The sequence below is a fragment of the Odocoileus virginianus genome, chromosome 18, assembly GCF_023699985.2.
Source record: "Odocoileus virginianus isolate 20LAN1187 ecotype Illinois chromosome 18, Ovbor_1.2, whole genome shotgun sequence".
NCBI classification, from domain to species: Eukaryota; Metazoa; Chordata; class Mammalia; order Artiodactyla; family Cervidae; genus Odocoileus; species Odocoileus virginianus.
The window spans coordinates 23801289-23827544 of NC_069691.1; positions in this window are offsets into that span (position 1 = coordinate 23801289).

A 26256-nucleotide genomic window follows, 5' to 3' on the forward strand; every position below is an offset into this window, starting at 1 on the left:
TCTAGCCCCAAATGTTATTGGAACACAGTCATGACCATTTATATGTTGTCTGTTACTGCTTTACCATCATGACAGCAGAGTTAACTAGTTGTGACAGAGTCTGTTAGGCCCATAGAGGCTAAGTATTTATTACTGTATCTGGTTCTCTACAAAGTTTGTAGACTCTTGCTTTAGTGGAACATTTATTTCCTCTTTATGATCCCCAGCCTCTGGCTCTGGCCTGGTCATATTTAAAGGGTCTAGCTTGATTTCATCTATGCTAGTGAGCTTAAATTATTTACTTTAAACTTTTAACTTAGAAGTAATTTCAAATTTATATAAAAGTTGCAAGAATAATGCAAAGATTATCAGATACCTTTTACCAGATTCATCTATTAACATTTTACACCATTTGCATTATTGTGTTCACACTCTATGTATTTATATTTTCTGTTTTCTATTCATAATATATAATATTCTTAATCATTTGAGGCTGTCACGTACATCAAAGCTCTGTACTTCTGAATGCTTCATGTGTATGTATAGGCTTCCTGAGAATTAAGATTTTTTTCTTTTCATAACCAAGTACACTTAAATTCTAGTAAGGTTTATACTGATTGCCAACAAAGGTCCATATAGTCAAAGCTATGGTCTCTCCAGTAGGCATGTATGCATGTTAGAGTTGGACCATAATGAAAGCTGAGTGCCGAAGAATTGATCGTTTCAAACTGTGTTACTGAAGGAGACTCTTGAGAGTCCCTTGGGCTGCAAGGAGATCAAACCAGTCAATCCTAAAGGAAATTAACCCTGAATATTCACTGGAAGGACTGATGCTGAAGCTGAAACTCCAATACTTTGGCCACCTGATGTAATGAGATGACTCATTAGAAAAGACCGATGCTGGAAAAGATTGAGGGCAAGAGATGGGGGAAACAGAGGACAAGATGGTTGGATGACATCACTGATTCAGTGGACATGAGTTTGAAGAAACTCTAGGAGACAGTGAAGGACAGGGAAGCCTGGCATGCTGCAGTTCATGGGGTCACAAGGAATCGGACATGAGTTAGTGACTGAACGACAATATTGATACATACTTTCATCTACTCTACCATCCATATTTCAGTAATGTCCTTTGCACTATTTCTTCTCTTCCAGTATGGCATTCAGGGTCAGGAATTGTCTTCACTTGTTGTGAACATTAGGCTTTTGAGGTTTGATTCCATGAAGGAATGAAACATTTCCTTTATAGTTCATCTCCCAGAAAACTGTAGGGGAAAGGCAACCTTTTCTCTGGTCCTTTAGAGCTTATACGTGAGGAGCACCTAGAACATTCTGGGGGAAGTTTCTAGGAACTGGGGAAATGCCCATGAAATGGGGTTTCTAGAAGGCAGGTAGGCTCCGACAGCTTCCTGCCCCTCCTCTGAATATGGTGGTCATGCCTCACATTTGGAGACCCCCAGAGAGGAGAACTTCTAGCCCAAACTCTTTACTCTCTGGCTGCAGTCAGCCCAAAAGATGCCTTTCTGTGATGATCCCAGCCCTAAAGAGAAAATGTATGTAAGACTCTATCGCTGTGAGAATCTGGAAGTGTGGGGATAAACAAGGACCTTGGAGCCAAGTGTACAGACTTAGAATCTGCAGATCTGGGAAGGATCTGTGCATGTTGACTTGTTAAGGATCCAACTTCATATAAATTAAAATTAATATTAATTAAGGCTACCATTTAAAGCATAATTAGTCATCCTTTTAAAAGTAGAGAAATATTTTTGGTTAGCATAAATGGGTTAAATAAAAATTTATGCAAAAAGCAATAAAGTTTGATTTGGTGTATTTGAAATATATGTAACATATCTAAGTAATCTTGCAGAAATATGTGTTTGTTTAAAAATGTAACATTCATTTAACTGTTTACTCATTTTTTTTTATCAATGATTTATTGGTCTATTGTGTGCTAAGTGCTGGGGATGGAGAAATGAATCACACATTCCTGGATATGCTGGGAGGAACCATTTTGCTGTATTAAGGAATTTGTATTTATCTTTCAGAAAGTATAATGTTATTCTCACTGGGCCTGGCCTGGGCCTAGAAATGCAGGTTTGAAATTCTGACCCTTTTGGGGGTGGTAGCAGTCTTTTGGAAAGTGTGATGCCTGTGGCTGGACTGCAAATACTGGTAAAGGGTTTAAGTCTCTAACGATTCTTCCAGAACAGCCAGCTGACAATGAGTAATATGCAGTTTGATGTGAAAATTAGAAAACTGGCAGACGAACCTGCAAGAAGGAAATTGGATTTCCAGAGAGACGAATGGGAGGCCATGCGGCTGAGCAGGGTTCATAAGATGCAAACGCATGCAGGGGAGTTACAATCCCCCCTCTTGCTCAGAGTGCAAAATAAGTCCCTATTATTTATTTATATCTGGGTGAAAGCGAGAGTTCCGTGGTCCTGGTGTTTATGATCAAAATGGATGGATTCAATATTGAGCAATGATGTGTTCAAAATGAAAGGCACATCATTAAATGTCACAGGCGTTTATTAACACAGTTTCCTTCTTATTCAAATAAAACAAGCATTATCCCACCAGGGCCCATGTGACTCTCTCGCCTTTTCTCAGCAGGTTTTGGAGGAATCTCTGTTTCTGGGAGGCAGTGTGGTGGAAAGCCAATCTGAGAAAAGCAGAGGGATGTGATAAGGAGTGCTCTCTTTCGCTTTAGCTTCCCCATCATGCTTCATTAGCTTACTCGTTTGTTTCCCATCCCTTTTCTTCTCTCTTATGCCTCTGCTTCTCACTGAATATCACTGACATCTCGAAATGGATTCTGGGGACTTCCTTGGTGGTGCAGTGGATAAGAATCTGCCTGTCAGTGCAGGGGACATGGGTTAGATCCCTGGCCTGGGAAGATTCCACATGCTGCGAAGCAACTAAGCCCGCATGCCACAGCTGCTGAGCCCACTTGCTGCAACTACTGAAGCCCATGTGTCTAGCGTCCATTGCAATGAGCAGTCTGAGCACCACAATGCTCGCCGAAACTAGAGAAAGCCAATGTGCAACAGTGAAGACCCAGCACAGCCATAAATAAATAAATAAAAGAAATAGCTTCCATTCTCATGAACTGTTTACCCCACAACAGTTAGTTGGGAGGAAATGGCAACCTTCATCTCAGGATCCTTTAAACAAATCCATGCCCATAGCCACTCATGCTAAAAGACTGCACAGTTTTGAGCATTCGTGCTCCAGCTGAAAGAAACCGACTTTGGAGAAATGACATAAATTCATTACTGCTGCACTGAAACCTCTTTCTGCTCCAGGCAGAGAAGATAAATTACCACCCAAGTAATAAAAAGTTAGTTTGAATATTTTGTTGGATCAAATGCATCACAATGTCTCGAAATCTCTCCTCTTTCAAGTTGGAATTAAAGAATGGTTATCAGACCAATAATAGACACTATCATTTGCATACATTTCATCTCAAGGGACTTCTGAAGTTATGCAATACTCCAGTGGTTAATTGTTCTTCACACTCCTGACATATCAAATTACAGCTCAGATTAGGGAGAAACCATTGGTGATCGAGATGATTGGCAGGAGTTCACAAAGGGGGGCCTCTTTGCGGCCTGAAAGAGGACAGGGCCAACAGGGGTGCTGCTGGGCCTTTTAAAGTGTTCCCATGAAGGAGGTGAACTTGACAAATTTTATTTAAAAGCAGGTTTTCTCCACATTTTATGATTCCAAACAACTAGGCATCCAAAAATTCTAGTTTTTTTCTTTTTTTTTTCTTTTGTCCCTTTTCATTAAAGACTTAATTTTTTTTGAAATAACCTTTAAAGCTGTCATTGATTCCATTTTCCCCCAGAATTCTTATTGAACAGGTCTCTGGTCTCAGAGGTTCTATGGAAGGAATTAATAATCAGTGTGTACTGAGAAGGTGTAACAACAGCAGGCTGATTTTTGAAAACCCTTCGTGATTTCTTCACCATCTCAGGGGACCATCAAGAAATAATATGCTCCATTTTATTACTCTGAGCCTCCCAAGCACAGCACAGAGGCAGGCATGAGAATGATATATCTTTCTTGCGAGTAAAGAAGTAACTAGCCTTTTCCCATGGTGCCATGTTGGGCTGCACCCCACAGGCCTACAAACTCTGTGCTTGCCAGCTTCAAGAACAAAGAAAGAGCCCAGAGGCAGCAACAGAGACATCAATGTTATAACAGAGGGGGGAATCTTACAGTTGAGGTCCTGACCTGACACTCCACTGTGTAAGGTGGACAGCTGGCAGGACACGGCAGCAGTCTATGCTCCCAGGGGAAGGGGAGGTTACCAGTTATAGGGGAGCTGACATCAGGTTGGCTCACTGGTTACCAGGTAGTTGAGATTAACAGCGGGACATGCCCCTCACTGCCTCTCTTATAAGCTCTTCCATAATGGAGATGTTCCCATTTAAAGGTTATAACAATCACCAACTGGGCCTGGAGCAAGTATGTAGGAAGGTCAGTCCTGTTGGTTGAGTGTGGGTGAAGCAGGCACTAGTCAGGCAGGGGATGGACAGAGAGCAAGAGAACAGACATCTTTGGTGGCCTGATAATATACTCCACTCCTACATACCCTGCATAACCCTTGCAATCTTGGTCCATTCCTCTTCTGTGGTACACCTGGGGGTCAGGTATGTAGAAGGGCACTGAAATCAGGTATCACAAATACAGTACAGATGCCAGCAGCAGAAGTATAAACTGAAAGATACCCAATATGCTAAGAACAGTCACTTGCCAGGATGTGGGCAGATTCTGGAGGTAAGCACTTTTTGGGTCAATGGAGAGGGAGTCAATGGTGGCAGCATCTTGTCCAGTTTATAAGAGAGGGTCACCCCAGGCTTTCACAAGCTCAAAGCCAACCCCATGGTGGCAGTGGGGAGGCCCCAGCCAGGAGTCACCAGTCAGAGTACAGATCTACTGCCCTATGTTATGATGCATGCCATTATGTGTGCACCCATTAGGCTATGCTTAGTCGCTCAGTCATGTCCACCTCTTTGAGATCCCAAGGACTGCAGCCCGCCATGCTCCTCTGTCCATGGGGATTCTCCAGGCAAGAATACTGGAGTGGGTTGCCATGCCCTTCTCCATTTGGTCTTTCCAAACAAAAATCTGTTAATCCCAGTAGTTGGACTTGTGTGTCCAAAAGCCAGCCTATTCCATTCCACACAGCATAGCCCAGGGGGGCTTATGGGCAGTCGGTTGTACAATAATGTTTACTGACTTGGGTCCTTCTGATGTACTGGCATGTGTGATAAGAAGATGGCAAGAGTCTATTCCCCCCATGGTCAACAGTCCCCACAGTCACTAATCAGGTCAGTTTTTCATGAAAGTACAGAGGACGACAACAATGGCATCTCACTGTAGACACAGCAATTCGGCTCAGTCCTCAAATAAGTTTTTTTCTGCTCACACTAGGAATGAAATGTAATACATCTAATAGGCACAACAGAGAGGAGATCTTCACCATTAAGGAAGATACAAGCAGTACCTGCATTCTGAGATAATATCACACTTGCTTGTAGTTTTTGTCCTGGTCTGCAATACAGTTCAGAAAACTCAAGTTTTCTGTGATACGGGAGCACATCCGGAGTCACCCTCTACGATGGTCACCTAGTGTTACCTTGGATGCCAGAACCACAGCTACTCCACTTTGACGTTCAAATGCATTCTTCTCCACAATGGCCGGAGCAGATGTGTAATGAATGTTTGATAGGCCACAAAACAGGCCACTCTGATCAGTAAAGTTTAAGTTTAACCATATATTAGCCAGAATGTACCCAATATACCTCCACATATGAAGATTTTTCCATCATTTCCACCAAAGCATATATCCCTCGAAGGAGGAATGCTGCTCGCCCTGGGTCCAGATCGTGTCCCTTGGTGCTGGCCTCCTTTTTGTCTGCCTAGCTATCCACATTGGAGGAAAACTGATTAGATATTTTGAACAGGATCAGAGGTATATTAATGGGGAAACATTTTATAGGCTACACATTTTATCACTTATACCAAATTATTACACAAACATTGTACATCTGCTTTTAGCAGCAGCCTTAAAAGCAAGCAGTGATACATCATGAGTAGTTATACTCTGTGACAACTTCACTAGATAATTTTCTTTCCATCCTGAACATCAGGACAAAAGAACAGCTAGCACAATAACTCTCATAAATACAGACCTCAGTTAGCAGAAACAATTTAATATTCACTGAAATATATTTTTCTTTTCAAAATTACCCTCATCTTCACCAACCAGTCAAATTGAGACTAATTTGTTTGCAAAGTCAGTCTGGTCAATTGACCACAAAGGCTGTGGTGGGACTCCTCAGAAGGAATCTCAGACAGAATTCCCAAAAGGTCTCTCAAGACCAGGAAAACCATGGCAAAGTTGTGCCATCAGGCTCCACTTAGTGAATTTCTCTCTTCTAGAAGTCAGGAAAACATCAAGATTCCTGCACTTGCCCAGGAGAGCGTCTTCCCCATTCGCCTGATAAGGCTGCTCAGAATCCAGAAGTCTCCAATTTTCAGAGAGGCCAGGCAGAGAGAAAAGAAAAATGGTTCAATTCCACCCACAGGGGTAGTTTACCCAATTGCTATAAATCATAACTAACTTGAGGGGAAGGGTTTCTTTCTATGTGGAAAATAGAGTTCAAAACAAGTAATATTCCAGACAAAAGCCATAAAAATTATTCCAATATTCAGCAGTTCACTCAATAACCAATCTTTTAAATTTTTTATGAAGCCATCAGGTTTTCCATTAGGATTCTCAAATTTCTTACCCAGTTCAGTGGTATGATCTTTCTAAAGTTTATCAGAGACTTGTACTTGTGAAAAAGACCTTCCTATGAATCTTCTTGAAGATGAAGCACTTTTGCAAAAGTATCAGACTATAACCATCTATAAATGACAAAAGATGTAAAAAGGCAAGGCTAACCACTTGACTGCAATATAATCAATAAAGACACTTGCTTACAATAACTAGAATTATGACTGATTTTAATCTTAATCTTTAGAAATCTTAATCTCTGGCAAAAACTAAGAAGCAAGTAATTGTGAACTATTTGTCATACCAGAATTTTCTGATAGGAAAACTTACACTTTAGTCTTCCTCTCCTAAGAAAGTAAAGGTAGATAAACTTAGACCCATCCACCAATTAATGTTCCCGTATTCTATCCATTTGAAATGACTCAGATAGTCAATGAATTTTATTTAATTTAGTTTACTTTCAAGTTACCAAAATCTGGTAGATATTCCCCAAACATAATTATTCCAATAGAGTTTACCTAAAGATTCTTATCTCACTTACTTAAAGGTTCATCCTATCAAGTTACTTTCTTTGCTGACAGATTTGCAACAAATATAATAAGGTTCTATCTAACCTCTAGGAAACCTAGGTCCAACAGAAGTATTATACTTAACACTGATGACTCAAAAGATATATCTTTATTAAGTCAAACCAATAAGCTTAAGTAGCTTCAATACCAGGTATTGATTCAGTATCAAATATATCCCAGATCATGTGAACCTGAAATTCATTTGGGACACTTTCTTTTATTTTCTATTTCTGAGAATTTTACATTTTTTAGAATTCTTTTATATTTCTAAGAATTTATATAAACTTTTAATTTCTTTTCAGCCACTTAAGCAGAGCTTATCCACAAACTAACTGTCATGGTCTGGGTGCGGGTTGGGAAAGAATTTCCAGACATGAGACAATGAGAGGGAAATAAAATTTATTAGAGTGGGAGACACTCTTAGAACAGTGGGCCAGCTCAAGGGAGAACCGACGTTGAACAGGGGTCCTTAGTCCACTTTTATACCTAGGGTACAAGGAGTGGGATAGGGGTCTTGCGGGTCACTTGCTGATTGGATGAGGCACATATACTGGGTGGGGGCAGGGGAGAGTAAGGTGAATATCTTCTCCCTATGGGGTAGGAGGGGAGACAGGTTATACTGCTCAGGAGGACCTGAAATCCACTGATAGTTACAACACGGGGGAGGGAACGATTATAACAGTCTGGTTTTTCTGTTCCTGCATTCCATGACCGTCCTTGGTTTTATCTGCTCTTTCATCCTTGGGTCACCACACCAACTTTATAGTGCCATTTGGAGGCAGAGACATCTCATATTTATAAGATACACATAGATATATTTGTATCTATATAGACACAGATCTCTCAGTTTTCCTGCTAGAGTCTAAAAGCCCTCTGCTGTATTTTTTTTTAAACTCAGGGACTAAAATTCCTGAGGGCCCAGGTAGATCACTTACTTTTCTAAAGACATATGCTAAAACAAGTTTTGAATATCTAAAGAGTCTCATCTTGGTGATATTCAGGGGTTTTTGTTTTTTGTTTTTTCTTTCAGTTTCTGAATTGCCCACTCAGTTTAAAAAATAATAGTAATAGAAAATTAGTACATATTATTCAGTCACATTCACATGCTTCATTTTAGAGGAACAAGAATCAGTAATCAAGTTGACCTTTGCATCAGCTATTTAGCTAAGCCTCTGTAGCCTTTTTAAATATAAAAACCAATGGCCAATACTACCCAAAGCAATCTACAGATTTAATTCAATCACCAAATTACCCATGACATTTTTCACAGAACTAGAATAAATGATTCTAAAATTTATATGGAACCACAAAACAACTCATAATTTCCAAGTCACCATGAGTAAAAAGAAGGATATTGGAAATATAACATTCTTCAGACAATACCACAAAGCTATAGTAATCAAAACAACATTGCATTTGCACAAAACAGACATATGGATCAATGGGACAGAATAGAAAACACAAATAAACCCACACACTATGGTTGATTAATCTTTGACAAAGGAGGCAAGAATATACAATGGAGAATAACAGCCTCTTCATCAAGTGGTGTTGGGAAAGCTGGACAGCTGCATGTAAATCAGTGAAATTAGAACACACCTTTACCCTATATATAAAAATAAACTCAAAATGGCTTAAAAACTTAACTATAAGATAGGACACTATAAAATTCCTATGAGAGAACATAGGCAAAACATTCTCTGACATAAATTGTAGCAATGCTTTCTTTGGTCAGTCTCCCAAGGCAATAGAAATAAAAGCAAAAATAAACAAATGGGACATAATCAAACTCATAACCTTTGGCACAGCAAAGAAAACCATAAGCAAAATGAAAAGACAACCTATGGACTGGGAGAAAATATTTGCAGACAATGTAATCAACAATAGCTTGATGTCCAAAATATGCAAACAGCTCATGCAACTCAATAATGAAAAAACCAAACAACCCAATCAAAAAATGGGCAGAAGACCTAAATAGACATTTCTCCAAAGACATACAGGTGGTCAATAAGCACATGAAATGATGCTCACCATTGCTAATTACTAAAGAAATAGAAATCAAAACTACAGTGAAGTACCACCTCACCCTAGTCAGCTTACCTGTCTGAAGCAAGGTCCTGGAACAATCTCTCTCTGTGTGCAGAGGATGACCAGCAGAACATGGTGGTAGGCTTCTCAAGGAGGTGGTGGAGGTGTGGTGAGATTACCAGTTACAGAGGGAATTGACAGGTAACAAATGCTGGAGAGTGTATGGAGAAAAGGGACTCCTTCTATACCACTGGCGGGAATGTAATCTGGTGGAGTCATTATGGAAAATAGTATGTAGGTTCCCCAGAAAATCAAAAATAGAAATTATCACATGATTCAGCAATCCCACTCCTGGGCATATATTTAGACAAAACTGTTATTCAAAAAAACACATGCACCCGAGTGTTCATAGCAGCACTATATACAAATGGCCAAGACATGTAGCAACCAAAATGTCCATCAATAGATGAATGTAAAAAATACATGTAATATATATTATACACACACATACACACACAAGGAATATTACTCAGCCACAGAAAAGAATTAAATAATGTCATTTGTAGCAACATGGATGAATTTACAGACTATCATATTCAGTAAAGTCAGAGCAAGACCACTATCATACATCATATATATCACTTTTATGTGGGCTTTAAAATATACAAATGACCCTTATTTACAAAACAGAAACAGACTTACAGACATAGAAAACAAACTTACATTACCAAAGGAGAAAGGGTGGGGAAGGATAAATTAGGGGTTTGAGATTAACAGATAAAAACTACTATATACAAGATAGATAAACAGTAAGAACCTACTGGATAGCACAGGGAAATACATTCACTATCTCGCAATACACCACGGTGGATAAGAATATGAAAAAGAATATATACGTGTAACTGAATCACGTTGCTATATATTGCAAACTAACACAACATTGTAAATCAACTATACGCCAATTAAAAAGAAAAAAGCAACAGCCAGCCCACAGCTGCGGGCACTTTTTCCCACTGTAATAGCGGCCAGTACCTCTCAAAAAGTCTTGGGGTATCTATGAGTTCTCTATACACCCTTGGTGGACCCCATGCATCAACGACAGCCCCTACAAGACCCCACAGACTAGTAGACGGCCACCCCGGGATTTCTGCTGCAACTTCAGGCCCCCATTCCCCGCCCTCATTTCCAGACATCTGGGCCAGACACAGGCGTTTCCTCTGTTTCTTGGCCACTCCGCCGGTTTTTGGGCTGCACCCTGCGGGCCTGCCAGATCTGTGCTCGCCCAGTCAAGACCAAACAAAGGGCCCAGAGGCAGCGACAGAGACATCAGTGGTTTAATGGGTGGGGGGACTTACATGTCTGAAGCAAGGTCCTGGAGCTACATTCCACTATGAGCAGTGGAGGTTAGCGGGCAGAACGTGGCAGCATGCTTTGTAACAAGCTTGGGGCGGGGGTGTGACGTAACCAGTTACAGGGGGAATTGACGTCAGGTTGGCTCATCGCTCACCTGGGAAACTAGCCGGGGGCACGCCCCTCACGCACCGCACGCCCTTCACGTCCTTCACAGCCCCTCACCGCCCTCTCTGATAAGCTACCGCGTGGAGAGGTTCTTCTTCTTCTCCTTCTTTTTTTGAAGCAGAAATGTGTTTATCAGGCACCCTTTTTCCTGACAGAGGAGCAAGACCCGGAGAGATGTGCCTGCAAAAATCTCTCGAGGTTGCAGGAATTTCTCAGAAGATTCCAGGGAATGTAGGTGCTGACTGACCGACAGCTCAAGAAGAACACTATTTGGCTGGATCATGGCAGCAGGCGGTGACCCAGACATGAAGCAGACTTGGCTCCTGGACTCCACAAGCCCTGAGAAGTGAGTAGGCAGCACCGAGACATCCACCAGAACACTGGCAGAAGCGAAGGGTCTCACGGCTGAGGCACGCCACCTGCCCTGATCTAGCAGGGAGATGGGGGAGGGGAACTGCAGGTTTCCAGGAAGACCTTCACCTGGGCCAGGTCTGAGGGCCTTCCCCAAAACTGCCAGCCTCGTCCTGATGCTTACTCGGCCCCATACATAGGGGTTTCTAAAGACCTGAAGATTCTTGCCTTCCTTCAGCAGTGAAACCTCCCGGTGGCACTGGGCTGCATATCTTCGGCCACCAGGGTGGAATTTGCACTGCCCACACCTGGCTGTTGGGGATGGCCCATGGGGGGATGACATCATAAGCTCCGTAAGGATGGGCCTTTGTGCATCAGGTTCATATCAGATGTTCTGATCTAAAAGTTAGAATAGTTCTGATGTAAGGTTAGAACAGTCACCAATTGGGTCAGGGACAAGTATGTAGGAAGGTCAGTCCTGTGAGGAGGGTGTAGAGGAAGCAGGTACTGGTCTGGTAGGGGATGTGCGGAGAGCAAGAGGACAGCCATCTTGGGTCGCTTGGTCATACACACCATTCTTATAGTTCTTGATATCATCCATGCAGCTAGCATGTTGTGTAGATACACTGATGCTGAGCTGATGTGAACGCAACCTCATTAGGCAGTTTAAGCTTCAAATGAGAGAAATTCTGGATTGCCCTTTGTTAAGTGGGCTTCCTGCAAGGATACAGGCGTATGTGAAGTGTCATTAGAGGTCATCTTTGTCATGTAGTCACCTCTGTGGCATAGTATCACCAAATATTCTGTGTGTAATACTGTAGTTTCAGGCCTCCCTCACCCTGTCGTCACGTAACTTGTGTGGCCGTTGTGAGAGAAAGTGGTGTGTATAATTTCCCGGCATAGGCAGTTGAGATCAGTGTCTCCAACTCCAGCCTTTCATGTCTCTTTCATGGTGACCTTGGAGACCACCATTTTAGACTGTTTCATTCTAACAGGATGAAGTCTTCAGGAGCCTGGAATCCTCAGTGAGTGACGAACAATTTCCCCACCGACTGCATCAGAATTATAATGTGAGAGAAAAATAAATCTTTGCTGTGTTAGGTCACCAAAGTAGAGTTTGTTACCCTGGCGAATTCTGACACATTTATCCCCAGCAGGTTTCTCCTTCCATCTCATTGGCCAAACCTGAGTTATACAGTCATTCATTACTGCAAGGAAAGCTTGGGGGAATGGGAAGAGGATTGCTAATTTGGCTTACATGAATCATGGTTTCACCCTAGATGAAAATTGGGGTTCTGTTACAAGGAGTAAGTGAGGGAGACATTGTGTAGGCACTCTCACTGTCTGCCAAATCCCCAGACACTGTCAGCCTAAATGAGGGAAAAACTAAAGCCCCAAAGGCAGAAGTGGATACCCAGGTGTTTCTGTAATTCCACGCCTCAGAACAAGTGTCCCAGAAACGCCTGATCCCAAGCGGCTCCTTCTCTGAGCTGTCAGGACGCCTGGTTAAGTGACTGTTAAACAGCCTCTGCCTCCTCCCCTCTGCTTCCCACCGCCCAAGAGGCTGCCCTTGAGGTAAGGAGGGAAGTGATCCCGCTATCCCTTTGCCAACTCTCAGAGAGGTTATGAGGCTGAACAGATTTGTGTTTGAAAAGGGCTTAGAGGCTCTGGCATGAAAGGTACCACAGAAGTGCAAATGCCTGCAATTCATCGCCTGCTGAATGGAACAGAGCTGAGTTGCTTTAAACTGGAATTTTAGTTTCTGTGACTGGTGTGTGACTCTTCTTGTGTTTTTTTGAACACATTCTCTTCTGTGTAGACTACTACTTGTTCCCATGGTTGTTCCTTATCCCTGTTAACCCTCAGTGCTCTCCTCACCCATCTCCTGGAGGAAGGCCTCCGGCTGAGGGAGGTAAAACTACAAATTATTCAAAATTTGGCTCTCAGAACTTTTACCTCCTCTTTCCCTGACCTTCTCTTGTATCTGCCCCTTCCATCACTTAATGGTATCTCCCCTCGGGTACTTCTTGTTGGGAGAAATTGAATTCGTATTAGCTAGACCCAAGGATTGGTTCCATGGTGGAGGTAGATGAGTTCTGGCCCAACCCAGAGTAATTGATGTAGGATATTCAAGGGCTCTGTGTTTCCCAAGCACATGAGTGTTTGCCAGAGAGGAAGCTCAATAAAGATTCCTTCAGTGATGAATGAATTGTGAAACACAGTGTGCGGTCTTATGCTGTCTTCCCTATAGGTCTCATTTTATCTTCCCCAAACCCTAGGAGGAAGTTGTAATTCTCAGCATTCCTCTATTTTCCAGATGAGGAAACTTGGCCAAAGAACTCAGCCAGGGTTGGGACCCAGGCTCTACACTAACACCTTAGCATGATTGAGTTGTCTGCTTCTTCTCCCCAGGGATTAACATTTTTTAAAGGATTTCAGGGCAAGAACCCAGTGGAATGGACCTCCAGTGGTGACATTTCTAGCAGCAGAATTGGTGAGACGCTATCAACCAGTGCTGCAGTATCAGGAAGAGTTAAATCTTTTTAACAATTCAATGGCCCCCTTTGAGTTTGCCCAAATGGCACCTGTTGTTGAGGTCAACAGAGCTTACAATTTAATTTCATCTTCCTGCAGACAGTCTCTCTCATTAGGGGGTGGAACAATGATGGGATTCTCCCAGCCATGCAATTTCACTTTCTACAGAGCAGTGCATAAGTACAGTCACTGTTTCTGCACAGAAAGTTATCAGCTCCACCCCACAAACCCCCCAAACTGCTTGTAATGAGGAGGTGAGTGTCTGCATAAGGAGAGATGGGGGAGCAATGAGTGGGGATGAGAAGAGGTGAAGCTACACACAGGGTTCCTAAGAGGCAGCTCTGCTTTTTTCCTCTGTGAGCCGACACCTGTCCTGGCAGGCTGTTCATTATGTTCAGCAGAATTTGAATGCTTCCATAATCAAGCTGACAAGAATGTGACTTTTCCATTTATTAGAAATGAACTCACAGGTGGACATGAGGGACTCTCTGTTTTCACTCTGATCTATTACGACCCTTTGGTTCCATAGTAAGGGTGATGATAATAAAACCAGTAATTACAGTGCTAGAGGTAGTTACCATTTGCTGGCTACGATAAGAGGTGCAGTGCATATGTTCCATTATTTAATCCTCAAAACAGCTCTGTAAGGTAGGAATCTCATTCCCATTCTACAGAGGAAGAAACTGAGACTGAGCTAGAAGAAATAACTGTCTAATGTCTTATAGCCAGTTGAAGATGGAGTCAGGACTGGAACCCAAGTTTGTGTGACTTCAAATGTGTACCTTTTCTGCCGCTCCTTTATCACCTATCCTCCAAATGTGTTTCAGTAATGAGATAAATGTGTCCCAATTATGCTGTGGATCAAGACGATATCCATGGCAACCGAAAAGTGCTACACATTGCATCTGGAGTGTTGAGGGCGTTTAGACACTCCCCTCCCCTCTTCCCCAGGGAATTCCATGGAGGAACTAGTTGGGGGATACTGTGGGAGATTTCATTTTCTTTTATGAGTTATTGGTGATAGAGTGTACGTGTGTGTTTGCATGTTCTGGCAATACTGGTGTCTGATGTGTGACCTGTTTCTTATTAAAGTTATAGCTTTTGCAGGGAGTTGAGGTTATTACTGATGCTTTGGGAGAGCAGGTGTCAAAATTGGACTCATTCTGGCATGTGGAAGGTGATCTCGAGTTCTTTGCCCCAGAGATCTCTATGCTAATAGGAAAAATGCTCTTTCTTCTCTTCGGGCCAAATTCTGGAAGATTATACTAGCTCTGTGGATTGCAAAAAGAAAAGAACAGACACAGCCTGGGAGGCAGACTTGGGAGGGAAAGAAGAAAGGAAGAGAGTGATGTCATTGAAACAGGCTGAGGTGTCCCTTCCCACAGCACTGTGGGCCGTGCATGCTATGGGGCAAACCAGGGAATGCCAGTTATTCCTCACTGAATGAATACAGCGTGGCGCTGAATTCAACAGGTTATTAGAACCTAAAAGTTAGGATTATGGAAAAATTCAAGGCCTGTATACGTTGATAACTTCCCTTTCTCTAACTTCATGTTAGACAAAACCCTTTTTTTTTTTCTTTTTAAAATTTTATTTATTTTTTTTTAATTGGAGGATAATTGCTTTACATAATTTTGTTGGTTCTGCCAAATAAATGTTGAACAAAAACCTTTTTATGGGGTGAAATAAGTCTGTCTCCAGGTCCTAGGTAGGCAGGGAGTATTTGTCATAATCATGTTCACACTACATCTTTTGGAGTCCTGTCATCTATTTTAGTGATTTTTCTCTTTGAGATTTGGACCTTCCAACAGTTGAGGCAAGAAAACTTGTCTTCCAGGCCACTGCTGAGGCTGAGGCTTGATCTATGAACCAAGTTCCATGAGGGAAATGGTCCACATAAAGAAGAAGGCCACACTCAGAACCCACCTTTCTAGAGGAAATGACAGGAAGTGGTTGGGCTTTCAGGAGTAGTGACAGCAACAAGTGGGCTTCCCTGGTGGCTCAGCTGTGAAGAAGCCACCTGCATTGCAGGAATTGTGGGTTCAATTCCTGGCTCAGGAAGATCCCCTGGAGAAGGAGATAGCAACCCACTCCAGAATTCTTGCCTGGGAAATCCCATAGAGAGAGGAGCCCGGAGGGCTGTAGTCCATGGGGTCACAAGAGTCAGAAATGACTTAGTAACATAACCACAAACACGAAACAGCCACGAAGCTCTTCAGAGTGAAATCTTGTGGTTGACATACTGCACCAGTGTCTCGTGTCTGTGTCCAGCAGGGGAGCTGTGGTGTTGCATTCACTGCCCGTGGGACTGGCCTGTGACTGGTCCAGTGTTGGCACTTGGGTTTTCGTCATGGCTGTAGGGGCTTCCCAGGTGGTGCTAGTGGTAACCTGCTTGCCAATGCAGGAGACTAAGATACGTGGGTTCAATCCCTGGGTTGCAAAGATCCCCTGGAGAAGGGCATGGCAACCCAGCCCAGTACTCTTGCCTGGAGATTCCCATGGACAGAGGAGCCTGGTGGGCTACAGTCCATAGGGTCACAAAGAGTCGGACACGACTGAAGCAACTCATCACACACTTAACTGTAGAGACTTTGAGCTTAATTCACTGTCTCTGAGTTTCTAGAAATTCTGTAAAGTTTCATAATGTTGCTAATGATTTTGCTTCAGCTGGTTAGTATCGGTTTTATGGTTCACAACCAAAATTTTTGATCTATTCAGGTGGACTTTTTTTTTTTTTAACTGTGAAGTAATAAATGGTATTTTGGTTTTTCTGAATCTAGCCCACTGTTATACTCTAATGAGATCCAGGTTTCTGAGTTTGCAAAGCAGAGAGTATCAGGCCCTGAACCCTGGATAATGGTATATTTTCCAGGGTAACTCTGCTTGATTATCTGGCTTTCTCTAGGTAGCACTTTCAGCCTTGCTGTATTTTACACTTATTCTCCATTTACAACTTTTATTAGTCAGAGTTCTCCAGAGAAATAGAACCAATAAGATTTATATAGATATACAGAAAGAGATTTTTTTTCCCCCTGAAAAACTGACTTGTGATTGAGAAATCCTGTGATCTCCTGAAGGACTCGAAACCAGGAGAACTAATGTTCAAGCGCAAAGAAGATGGATGTTCAGCTCAAGTAGAGAGCAAATTCACCCTTCCTCTGCCTTTTTATTGTTCTATTCAGGCCCTCAACTGACTGGATGATCCCCAGTCAGTGAGCCCATCTATTCAAATGCTAATCTCTTCTGGAAACAGTCAGCCAGAAATAACTTTTTACCAGTTAGCTGGGCATTCCTTAATCCAGTCAAATTAATACATAAAATTAACCATCACAACCTCATTATATACTTGCTAGAATTTATAGGGTCACACTTGTAGGAATCATATTGGTCTCTGTTTCTATCTTCTTGGCTTTTTCCTCTGGTGGCTTCATCACCCTACTCAAAAATTATTAATGGCTTCCTGTTATGTTTGGGAAAAATTGTGAACCTTGGACTCTAGCATTCAAGACTTTCTATATTATGGCTCCACTTTCCAGTTGTATTCCCAATACTCTAATGCCACTACCAGATGGCAGTGTTTGCTTTTCTTTTCTTTTTTTTTTTTTAAAATTCTGGTCATTGATTATGCTATTGTTTCTGCTTGCAGGAATCCTTTTTTTTTTTTTTTGACAATTGGGATATATTTTATTTATTTTATAACTCTGCCACAATTTATTCTCAGTCTTTCATTTTGATAGTAGATTGTTTCAAGTTTTACATGGAATAGATTCTGAGAGCTGCTGTTGGCTCTGACCAGAATGCTCTTTTTCATTATTTTTTTAATCAGAGATGCTTGCAGGAAACATCTCTGTCTACCAAAATCTCAACCATCACTCAAGACTCCATTCAGATTCCATTACTTTAGTGAGGACTTTTCTAGTGACTCTCTACAGAAACAGTTGCTTCATCATGTGAAATCTTCTCTGGCATTCAGAACACTTATTCCATCATGGCTCATATGAGAATTAGTTTGTCTGTTTAGACATCTTTCTAACTATGTTCCCAACTATTAACTCCTTGAGAACAGGACTATGACTTACTATTCATTTTGTTTCTTCTTGTGTTACTGAATATTGAAACTTGGATATGGTAGAGGCCAACACAATCAGTGAATAAATAAATTAATTAGTGAAGCACTCACAATAGATACATTATTTGTCCAAACAGAAGAAAAGAAAAATTCCTTTTAGAGGTATCTGGGAATTTTGCTAGAATTTCGAGATTGGGCTATTCTTATGGACAGTCCATGGGATCATAACTCTTTAGTAGCACAACTTATGAACCTAGAGACACATGTTTTACAGTATTAGAGGATACCGTGTCCAAGACACAAAAAGCCACAGTTCAGTGCTAAATTGTGGGCTTGAGAAATGTGTGCCCTTCCTTTAATATGTGGTTTTACATGTACACTCAGTAGTAAATGGGGATCCCATCAAAAGAGTTGGAAGAACAGAAGTCTTTAGAGTCCAAAGTCCTGGTTTCTCTGGTCTTGATTCTGCTACAAACTAGAGGAGTGACTTTGGGCAAGTCCTTTATCTTCTTTGAGCCTTGATTTTCTTGTCTAAAAATTGAGTCATCATCATGTTTCTGCCCCATTTGATTGCTGAGGTGCCAAATACGGCATGAACACTTTGGAAATAAAGGAGAGGAAGTCTGGGGTAGTGGAAAGGAGACAGAGAAAGAGAATAATAAGAAGGTGCCAGTAAGAATGGTGGGAGAAATTAAGGTATAATAGAACCAGAAACTGGCCTAGAGGCAATATCTTTGGAGGGTCCCTCTTCCACCTGAAAAACACCAGGGAGTCTTTCTGAAAGTCTTCCTAAGAGCTGTATCAGAGATTGCTATCTGCACACCAAAGTTTCATTCTCCCCTCTTCTTCACTATCAGAACCCCTATATTGTGACAGGGAGCCACCTTGGAAAAAGTTAAGTTGCCCCTGGCCCCCCCACCCCCCAGTTTGGGCTTGAGACCTAGGAAACTATTTACATACTGCAGGCATTCTGCTTGCCTAGGAGAATGTGTTGTCAAAAGAGCAATTATGAATTTTCCTCCTGAAAAAGCACTTTGGAACAGAGTTTAAATAACATGAAACTGGGCTTCTTGATGGCTCAGGGTATGAAAAGGTCTTTTTATCTCCTGGGAAGAATCTTGCCTTCCCTTTTTCTTTCTTCCTCCTTCCCTCCCTCCCTTCTTCTCTCCTTCCTTCCCAGTAGTAATAGAATCATGAAGCCAGTGTTGTTAAGTAGCAGAAAGCAATGCTAGAAGACTTATATCAATTTTAAAATAAAATTAAAGACGTCGTAACAAGAACCCACATCTACTTATGGTTGCCAGGCAGTGAAAATCAGAGGAGGGGTAGTTAGGGAGTTTGGGATCGACATGTACACACTGCTATCTTTAAAACGGATAATCAACACGGTCCTACTATATAGCACAGGGAACCCTGCTCAGTGTAATGTGGCAGCCTGGATGGGAGAGGAGTTTGAGGGAGAATGAAGACATGTATATGTATGGTTGAGTCCCTTTGCTGTCCTCCGAAACTATCACAACATTGTTAGTTGGGTAGAATCCAATATGAAACTGAAAGTTAAAAAATATTTAAGAAAAAGAGTCTGAGTTTATCCTGCGAGCCCAGGCCAGTACATTTGCACCTACACTCTTCACTTTGGTCATTGTTGCTGCAGTGTCTTCTTCTTCATTATGATGATGAATTTTCATCATGCTGCTTCCCAAATGAGGGAAGATCTTAAAAGAGCCAGGTACAATCTCATCCCTGTGGTCCTGCTTTGTACTAGCCAGACCCAGAACAGGGCAGGACATTTTCTCCTCATTATCACCTCATCACTCAGTTCCCCTTGTCTGGGCAGGGTCATCGAGGTGGGGCTCTGAGTTGAGTGCAGGAACCAAAGTGCTAATGAGGAGAAAGTGTTCAAGCTTGGATCCTGCCCTGTCACTCAGGCTCTGTTGAAAATGGTAACACCTTGAGATCATCTTTCTTCTTACTACTTAGTCTGAATGAATTTTAATGCTGCTGGCTTCTGGAGTTAAGTAGTATATAGCAGGCTTTAGTTCTAAGCAATAAACTGTCCCACTGAGAGGGAAATTAACCAAATATTAGGGTGGTTCAGAAGATTCTTGTTTCTTTACGAAAAGAAAGACAATTTGAGTTGGGGGAAATGTTTCAGAGCAGGGGTCCCCAATCCCTGAAATTGGGTCACACAACAGGAGGTGAGCAGTGGGAGACAGAGCAAAGCTTCATCTACCACTCCCCATCACTCACCGTAGCTTGCATTACCCACTGAACCATCACTCACATTGCCACCTGCACCATCACCCCATTGCTAGCATTACCACCTGAACCTTCCCTCCTACCCCCTTCCATCTGTGGAAAAATTGTCTCCACAAAACTGGTCCTTGGTGCCAAAAAGATTGGGGACCACTATTTTAAAAGACAAGTCATGGCTATGTGTTAAGCTTTGGGCTGGGTGATAAGAATATGAATAAATATTGAACATTTATTAAGTATTTCTTTTAGACAGGAACCATGAGCTAAGAGACTTGTGGTAATTTTATTCTTTGTCAACTCGGCTAAACTGGATCTGTGGTTCCTGTATTTCCTTCCTGGCATGGCTGTGGGTTAGGGTGAACTATAAGAAAAATCTACATGAGGATTGAAAGATAGAATCAAAACAGCAGCAGGTATGCTCAAGAGGTCCAGGCAGAGCCCCAGGTGCTCATGCAGGTCGTCGCCGATCTTCCACTCACCTGCTGGCATGGGGTGACAGCTGAGTTTTTAGATCCTCCAGCTCCCATAGGATCTTGCCTTCTGCCTCTTGAACCAGATATGTGTGCATCTTTGTGCTGAGGGAGTTGAGTCTTTGAGGTAGAGGGAATGAGAGACACATGTGGGTTTAGTTGGACCTGTGGGTTCAAGTTTGTCCTTTCCTCTTCTCTCCCCACTCCGTAGCCAGCTTTTCTAACTGCTAGTCCTGCTAGCAACTTCAGCTCCACCCCCAGATAATAGAGCCAACAGCCCTGTGCAGACTTTTTCACTATTGTCTTTTTTTGCGGTCTCTATTAATGATGTTTCTCTGATCCTCCAGCCATCCTCTCCTGGACTCGTACTTCACTAATTTCTCCCACAGTTGTGTAAGGTCTCCTCTGTGCAAACAATCTTTTATTCTGTGTCATTCACATGATATTGGTTTTGAGACTGGCAGAGGCTTGAGGATCTCAAGGAGACTAGTAGTAAAGGCTTGAAGGATAGCAGGGAGTTGATGTTGGAGGATGGAGAAAAGAAAACCAACCCATAGTGTGTAGTGGTGAGAAGTTTGAGAACACTGCTATCTGCAAGCACACGAAAAATAGAAAATATACCTAATAAACTGGTAGATTTGGGTAAGGAGATTTTCAGGGAGAAAATGATTGAAAATGCCAACTGGTTTCTTTTCACAATGTGCAAGGCTGAGATCGAAAGAGATGAGCTTAAAAGGGAACTGTTAGGTCTTCAGATGGAATTTAGAAGAAAATTGAAGGCTAAAATCCAGCAAAAAGACTTCAAAGTAAGAGGTGGTCTCAGGGCAAGAAATAACTTAGGGCTGTGAAACTTTGTCTTAGGGTAAAAGTAATTACTTAAGTGTGTGTTTTATAGACCTCAGGTACACAACAAGACTTCTTAGAATCCTCATGTACCTATTAGATGTTCTTTGTTCTTCATCTGAAAACAGAGCTTCTGAGACTCTTTAGGGTCTAGTGTTCACTTGGCACAAGATAGAAAAAAATTATCTCAGAAAGAAGTGTGGATATGGCATTTGCCCTGTAGAGTGGAAGATAATTTAATACATAAGAAACATACATTTTTTGTATTAACTTGAACTGAAATGAAAAGAACTAACTCTTTTCATTTCAGTTCAAGTTATTACAACATTAGGCCCTAAAGAGTCTCAGAAGCTCATGTCTGACTCTTTGTGACCCCCAGAATTGCAGCAGACCAGGCACCTCTGTCCTTCTCTGTCTCCCAGAGTTTGCTTAAACTCCTGTCCATTGTTTCTGTGATGCCATCCAACTATCTCATCCTCTGTCGTCCCCTTCTCCTCCTGCCCTCAATCTTTCTCAGCATCAGAGTATTTTCTAATGAGTCAGCTCTTCGTATCTGTTGACCAAAGTATTGGAGCTTCAGCAACAGTATCAGTCCTTCCAGTGAAATATTCAGGGTTGATTTCCTTTAGGATTGACTGGTTTAATCTCCTTGCTAAGAGAGGAATTCTGTGTGTAAAGGGCTTTGTTGAGATACTTTAGGTGGGGAGCTGACATCATTAGATTCAAGAAGATTACTGTGTCTGCTGTAAAGAGAGGAGCTTACAGTTGAGGTCCACACTGAAGGCAATGATGATGAGGGCTTGAAATAAACAATGTCTTTGAGGATGGGGAGAAACAGTCATATTTTCTAAAAAAGGCAAGATGCAATGCATAGGCACTGATGATAGACTTGTCAGGGATGGGGAGTTGGGGGTGGAGGGACATATAACAAACATGTTGAGCAAATGGTGGTCACTGAAAATTCTATCTGGTGGCTGTGTTCTCCTGTCCTCTTGCAGTTAGGTAGGGACTTGTGGCTAATTATGCCCCGTGGGCTATAGCTAGACTTCTTAAATGAAATATGTGTCAGCACTCTGCTCATCCACGATGGACAGTATAACCTAGACTATTCTTCTGAATTATCAGGAGGCCTCAAGGGTGACAGCTGGCTTCTGATGGGGATGACTGGGTGGATGGGTTGGTCACTGAGGTATCTTTGAAAGGAAGGGCACTGTGTTAAGATGAGAGATACATTTTCAACTCCCTAATACAGAGGATTGTTAATGATTTTTCTGGAAATAAAAGCACCAGGACAAGAGTAACAGGAGCTAGTCATTGCACTGGACCCTGGATTCACTGAGCATCAATGCAGTGTCCTGGCCTATGCTGATGCTAAGGGAGAGTGGTTCACAACATTGCCTTTGCCTTCTGTGAACTCACAGTCTGACTGGTGAGATGAAGCACATACAGAAGAAGAGTGAAATAAACCAGGTCAACAAGGGCCCAAAGTGGCCCCAAAGGGGTGGAGAGATAGCCACTGCCATAGCATCCAGGGAGGAGGATATAGCTGAGTAGAGGAACTAGATTTAAGGTTCCCCCCAGACAGAAGAGAGGCCCCACTGAGACACATCATAGACAACTGAGCTTAATATACTTGTCTAAAGGACTTGAGAAAAGTCACAGGGAAGTATAAAATGGAGCCTCAGCCTGATGCATATTTGCCCCCAAAGAAGACAGTTGGAATGAACATGAATCTCACGTCAGTGGCAGGAAGGATTTTTCATGGCCAGACCAGCCATTTAAAATTTCCTCCACATCATCTATTCTATATCCCCAAGATAGGCTCCTGGATATTCATGTGATAAATATCTCCATGGGTAGGTGGTAGAAAGAGGTACTAGAGCTGGGAGATGCTGCATAGCTTACGAAGGAGAATTACAGTTTTTAATGCATCTTTTATTTCTACTGCCCATCAGCATCTTCCACTCAACAGGAACATGTATGCGAACACACACACCCCTCTTATACCTGCGAACACACACACACACACACACACACACACACACACACCCACACCCACACACACACACACACACACACACACACACACACACACAGACACACACACACGCACACACACACACACACACACACACACACACACACACACACACACACACACACACACACACACACACACACACACACACACACACACACACACACACACACACACACACACCCACACCCACACACACACACCCACACACACCCTCTTATACCCTCCAATTCCTAACCAGGAACACAGAGCTCAGACCACAGGCACACAGAGAGCAGTGCCTTGAATTTCCTCACTAATGCTTTGGATTGCTTTACAGGAAAGCATGGGAAGGCAGATTTTCCCTACAGGGGCACGCTTGCTAATCGGATGTTAGCAGAAGTACCTCCAGGGTTTGTAATCTATGTGCTTATTTTATTTAATGCCCGGACATATGGCTGTATCTGTGCTCACTTTCCTCACTTGGGTTGTCTCTGAGCCTCCTCCTCATTCCTGTGAACATCCGGCTCCCCAGGGGTGTGGAGGCTATTAAATTAGCTTAGACAGCAGGTGGGCACTGAAGAAATTGGAAAACAACAGCTGATCTAAGGCACAGTGCACTGTGCACTCCTGCGAAGGGGACATGAGATATAGCCCCTATCATGAGAGCCCATCAGCAAGGGACCACCTCCCCCTCCACAGCCCCAGAAACACCGGCTCCAAACAGTCAGGAGCAGAGGAAGGAGGAAGTCTGAGTTCCCTGAGCACCTTCTTCAGTGTTATTTCTCCATGGGGTCATCCCGCTGTTCAACTGGTCCACAGGCTGTCCTGGGCAGTGGAGTGTGTGTGTGTTTTGGTGGAGTGGATGTGTGTATGTGTATGTTTTGGTGGAGTGGATATGGGATATGATTGATCCTGCCTCCTATTGGCATAAAAATCCAGGAGCTTCTGTGTAAATGGGACTGAGAAGGGTCGGGGGAAAGGATTTAAAAAGAGCGAGCATGAGCCGTGTATCCACTAGTGTGCCAGGCACTGTGCTTTACCTGCAGTGTCTGCACACAATGTTTCATTCAGTTTCTGTAATGACTGCATGATGTAGGGACTCTTGTTTATATGCATTTTACAGAGAAGGAGACTGAGGCGCAAAGAAGCAACACCATCAGCATTTGAAGCTCGGCGCTCTCACTCCAGAGCTTCTAACTTTTCCTGCTCTATTGGCAGGCAGCAAAATGGAGAGGGTAGTAGCAGATAAAGAAATGCCTAGAGTGGGTGATTGCTCTGGGCAGGGATAAACTAGCCCCAGTTCCTGGGAAAATACCAAGGCAGGACCTAGAATATTCAGTGGAACTGAGCGAAGAGAACCGTTACTGCCTTTGGGTCTTTGACTCGCTCGGAAGCAGGATGTAGATAAGGGCTAGCTGGCTCTGCAGAAATGGTTTTCTGCCCGTAAGCTCTCCGCTAACTGAAGATAGATTCCTTGGATTAGGTGAGTGGTGAGAGGAGATAATTTTCCCAGAATCTTCAGAATGGCTGGCCTGGAATTAGACAAACCTGAACCGGCAGCTGCAGCCTGGTCCAGGTACTGCTTTTCTCATCACAGACCCTTTTATGGCATCAAGTTCCTGGTAATACATACTATACTAGTAGTAAACAGCAAAGACTCCTTGGAAAAGATCCTGACGGCGGGAAGGATGGAGGGCAGGAGGAGAAGTGGGAGACAGAGAATGACGTGGTTGGATGGTATCACTGACTCAATGGACATGAGTTTGAGTAAGCTCTGGGAGATGGTGAAGGACAGGGAAACCTGGCATGCTGCAGTCAATGGGGTCGCAAAGAGTCAGACATGACTAAGTGACTGAACAACAACAACAGTAGTAAACTGCTCGTATGCAAGTGGTGGGACTTCCCAGGTGGTACCAGTGGTAAAGAACTCGTCTGCCAGTTCAGGAGATTTAAGAGATGCAGGCTTGATCCCCAGGTTGGGCAGATCCCCTGGAGAAGGGTCTTTTGGAGAAGGACATGGCAACTCACTCCAGTATTCTTGCCTGGAGAATCCCATGGAAAGAGGAACCTGGTGGGTTACAGTCATAGGATCAGAAAGAGTCGGACACAGTTGAAGTGACTTAGATGCATGCATGCATGTGGTGCTTTATTAGATGCTGGGGCTCTTCTAAGTACTTCATCTCATTAGCCACTTCATCCTGACAAAAAAATCTGTGAGGTAGGTATTATTATCATTTCCACTGTAGAGATGAGGAAACAGAGGCACGAGAAGGTTAAGTGTTTCTTGCTAAGTCACCTAGCTAGAAAGGGGCAGAGCTTGGTTTGACTCAGGCAGGCAGGTACCAGAGTCCAAGCCTTGAGGCACTCAAGCCACCTTCAAGGGTTTGTCATGTGAGAGATGTCACAGTGGTTAGGGGGTGTGGAGGAATGCTTGCACCCAGCTGGAGAAAGCTTTGCACACGAGCAGAGGAGAGGAAACCTTATTGTGCATTTAGGTTGAGGAGAATATTGCCAGAGGAGGGCATGACACATGAATGGGTGGCTGGAGCTTCTTGGGGTCCCTGGGGGGATCTGCTTACGTGAGTCATCTCTGCTTTCTGGAACAGTCTGGCTCTGTTGTTTCAAGATTCTACTTTGGGCTCTGTTAGAGGAAATAACTCCCTTGGGCCAAAGGGGCAGCAGCAGATGTTTCCAGTGGGGAGTGGCATGATTAAGCTGTAAGTCCACCACCACCTTGTTGCCCGACTCTGGAGACTCTGTTCTTTGTTCAGCTGGGAAGTTCACTAACAGAAGGCCAAGATGCCACATTGCTCCTGACCTGTGCCATG